This window comes from Alexandromys fortis, unplaced genomic scaffold (genome assembly GCF_014885135.2).
Source record: "Alexandromys fortis isolate MF-2015 unplaced genomic scaffold, M_Fortis_MF-2015_v1.1 scaffold_52, whole genome shotgun sequence".
Taxonomy (NCBI): Eukaryota; Metazoa; Chordata; class Mammalia; order Rodentia; family Cricetidae; genus Alexandromys; species Alexandromys fortis.
This window is the reverse complement of record NW_026067929.1, coordinates 4,730,420-4,734,778: the sequence shown is the minus strand read 5'-3', so window position 1 is coordinate 4,734,778 and position 4,359 is coordinate 4,730,420.

The following is a 4,359-nucleotide window of genomic DNA, read 5'->3' as shown; positions in this document are numbered from 1 at the left end:
CCCCCCCCTCCTCCTCCTCCTCCTCCTCCTCCTCCTCCTCCTCCTCCTCCTCCTCCTCCTCCTCCTCCTCCTCCTCCTTCTTTTGTGTGTGTGTGGTGTGGGGATCGAATACAGGACCTGTTCGTACAAGGCAAACACTCTACTACTAAGCTGGCCTTTTTTTTTTTAAAAAAATTAAATTTACTTTTAATTAAAAATTGTGTGTGCTTACAGAGGTGAGAGGTAACTTGTAGAATTCAGTTCTCTTCTTCTATCTTGTGAGTTCTAGGAATCAAACTCGGGTTGCCTGTCTTGGTAAGCAGGCATCTTTTCTCTCTGGGATATCTGATCGTGATGACTTTTAATTTTTGAGTCACGATTGTTTCTGAGACTATCTTGCTTTGTAACTCTGGCTTGGAATGCATTTTGTAGATCTGGCTGGCCTGAGAGCCACAGGATCCCCTGTTTCTGCCTCCTGAGTGCTGGGGTTAAAGGCATGCACCCGCATACCTGGCTTTTGAGACAGGGTCCTGCTAAGATTCCTAGGCTGGCCTGGAGCTCACTCTGTAGTCTAAGTAGGCAGACCTGGTGACCTTGTGGTCATCATGGTTTGGCCTTTTGAGTAGCTGGAATTACAGGTCCACGCTATTAGGTCCTGGTGAGGTCTGATTATTCAAAAGGAGAATATGCTTGAAAGAAGTGTTCTAAAGCTGCCCACACAGAGGATATTTGACTTGAGGACAGACTGAAGAGGCAGCAAGAGAAAGGCGCCTGCTGCTTCAAACTAGGAGGAGCATTAGGTCGAGTACTTTATCCTTCAGTCTTCAGAAATTCTCCATCTCACAATAGCCTGTTTTGTGTAGTGTGCACTTCGTATTGACTGTTGTACAAATCTCGGCAGACACTGAACCCTATGTGTGCCCACAGTGAACATTCATTTTCTTACTAGTTACTGTAGTTCAAATTTAGTACCTAGACTAAGAAAACCCAATGTGTGTGTGTGTGTGTGTGTGTGTGTGTGTGTGTGTACATGTGTATATGCATGTATTACATTTGTCTGTATAGGTCCATCAAGGTTGGGTGTGTCTTCCTCAATCACTATCGTCCTTTTCCTTTTTTGTTTCTGAGACAAGATCTCCTTCAGAACCCAGGTCTTGCCAATTTGGGCATGCAGACCGGCCAATGAACTTGAGGAACCCACCTGCCTTGGTTCTCTCAGGGCAGGGCTTATGGTTTACATATTCACTCTCATAGATGGCTGGTTTGCGTAGAAGGGTTTCAGTTTGTCCCCACCCATATTTGTTGTTAAATTGCTTTCTTGATCATTCCTATTCTGATTTGGATAAGATGAAATCTCAATGTGGTTTTTGATCTGTGTTTCTCTGATGGCTAGTGAGGCTGATATATATATGCATATCTATATCTATATCTATATCAGATATATGTATACGTTCATTTTATATAGAGAGAACAGATATATGTATATATATATATATAGTCATCTGTACTTCATCTTTGAGAACTGTCAGTTGACATCCTTAGCTCATTGATTGATTGCATTGATTTCTTTTGTTTTCTATACCATCTAGATATGAATCCTATGTCAGATGTATAGCTAGCAAATATTCTCTCTAATTATTCAAACTGTTTTTTTTAGTTCATTAACTGTTTCTATTTCTGTGTAGAAACCCTTTAATTTCATGAGGTTCCAGCTGACAGTTGTTGGCTCCATTTCCCTGGATACTGTGGTCCCGTTGAAAACATCCTCATCTATGTGTTTCCCTGGATACTGTGATCCTGTTGAGAGCATCCTTGTCTAAGCACTTTGAAGTGCTTCCCTACCTTTTTGTCCTCAGATGTTCCAGAGTTATAGGTCTCCTGTTAAGGCTGGAGCTGATTTATTTGCAGATCGCATGAGGGATGTGGTTTCTACTGCTTGTGGATATTCAGTTTTCCTGGCATTGTTTATTGAGGAATAAAGACTCTCATTCTTAGACTCAAACAAGATGCATCTGCCTTCCTCCTTCCTTAGTGTCTATATCAGGTTATTTTTAGCTACAACTCACAAGAATTCAACTCAGATTTATGAGACTTGTGTTTCTAATATCGCAGAAGCCCAGAACCACTTGACAAGAATACAGATGTGAGGGGCGCATGCCATGAAACCCACATATCTCCTCTCACCTCTCCACCTTTTGAATCCTCTGAGTCATCTCTTCAGGCCGATTCTACAGGTGGTGGCAAAGATGGCCCCTAGTGGAGCTGTATGCTCAGCTGCCTGTTGATGAGATTCTCAGCAGGCTCTGGATACTCGGGATAGTGTCTGCTTCCCACCAATGTGAACAAAATCCCTGTTTGTAGAAGGTTTCCTCCCTCAGGTGATCGTCTCTACCTGAGGTAACCGCTCTGGCCATGGGCATGGGGAAGGGCTTGAGCATCTAACACATCTATCGGAATTATTTTTTTTGAGAGGAAAGGTTTTATTTGACTTATACTTTCACCTCATAGTCTATCATCGAAGGAAGTCAGGGCAGCACTTAAATAGGGCAGGAACCTGGAGGCAGGAGCTGATGCAGATACCATGGAGGTGTGCTGCTTACTGGCTTGCTGAGTATGCTTTCTTATAGAACTCAGGACCACCAGTCCAGGCATAACACTACCCAAAATGGGCTAGGCCCTCCCAACATCAATTACTAATCAAGAACATGCACCAAAGGCTTGCCTGTATCTCATGGGTACCTTGTCTTAACTGGGATTCCTGCAGGTATTCTTCATGAAATATCTGTTACAGAGGAGATGGTAGGATGAGCATTGCAACTCTACAGTTTACAGCCTACCATCAACTTGACAGAAGTCCAAACAAGACACCTTTGGGCGTCTGAATTCTTCTTTATTAATGGGACCTGCAGAGTGCCCGTGCTTTGTGCCTTTCTACATTTTCTCTCACGAGAGACATGATGAGGAGGACGTCTAAGTGACTCTTTTGCATATGTATGCATAAAAGACATTTTAAGGAACAGCTGAGGCTTCAGTTCAGGTTTATAATGAGCTCCACTCAGGAATGCTAACGTGTGCAGAAGAGCATGTCCTGTGGAGGGTCAGGGTTTAGGGTTACGGTTAATATGTAGGTGTGTTCCCACAAAGAAGGAAACATTCAGGCTTTGTGGTGTCTCACACCTGATAACTGAATGTTGTTTTGAGCTTGAAATGTCCATTTATTGAGAAATAGATTCTTTCCCAATGCCTTACATAAAGAAGGAAAATGGATTGTCAACAAACTTGTGGTTTGGATGTTATTCCTCAGAATAAATTGCACAGAGAAAATGGTGTTTATGAGGGTGTTGATATATTTTTAATAGGGACTCTTCATCCCTGGTACAGTAGATTACAAATGTTTCTAAGGAAAAATGTTTTAACAGGTTTATCATATAAGCACTTTCTGCTGGGTTTTGTAAATTGAGTTTCTTCCACGCCAGGGAAATCTGATAGCATTTCCTAAACAAGAAGCACACAGCACGTTCTCCATCACTGAGATTTTAAGCTGTACGCTCTGACATCGTTTTTAATTACTTGGAGAAATTATGCACAAGAAAAACAAGCAGCCAGATTCAGCTAATGGGGCTCTAGGAAAAAGAAACTCATAAAAGTTTAGTATTTTTAATTCTTCACTTAGAGTTTTGACCCAGCCACGAAGCAGTCTACATTGGCTGAACGCATCTGATCTGCTCTCGCCTCGTACTGGGTGGGCTTTAGAGCACTTGGAGAGAGTAATTTTGCGTTGAGGGCTGCAAAGTCTAGTTAGTTCTGGCAGAGAGAAGTTGGGTGCTCCTGTGGTGGGGTGTGGAGAAAGCTGTAGTTTCTTTGCAACAGCTGTGCCTAGAGTAAGAGGTCCTGTCAAGGCTGTGGGAGGCATCATGATTTCATCTAACTCCTGGGGCCTGGCTGATATGAAGCATGTGAGAAAACCCAGGTGCAACGGAGGGCTAGAGGAGAAAATCTACAGGGCCCAGAATGGTCAGGACCCTACAAACTAGTGGATCATTGCTTTGGACATCCAAGCAAGGGTTCAGGATCTTAAACTCCAGTGGCCACTGAAGTGTGAAGGCCTTATCCCTGTTAATGGGGGCACACAATAGTTCATTCACACATGCAGGCTGCAGAAGAGCTCACACACAGTCGATACAGGGCATCCTCATGACCTCGCTGTACAGTAGTGCGATGGAGTCTTCCATCACTTTAGAAGAAGGGAGTATGCTAAAGATAACTAAGTCTGCACTCTAGAGGGACACTCTGAGGTCTAGCTAGGAACATCTAAACAATGTATGATACAGCACAATGTAACATGTGTGGTGGTTTGAAAGAAACTGTCCCCCAAAGGGA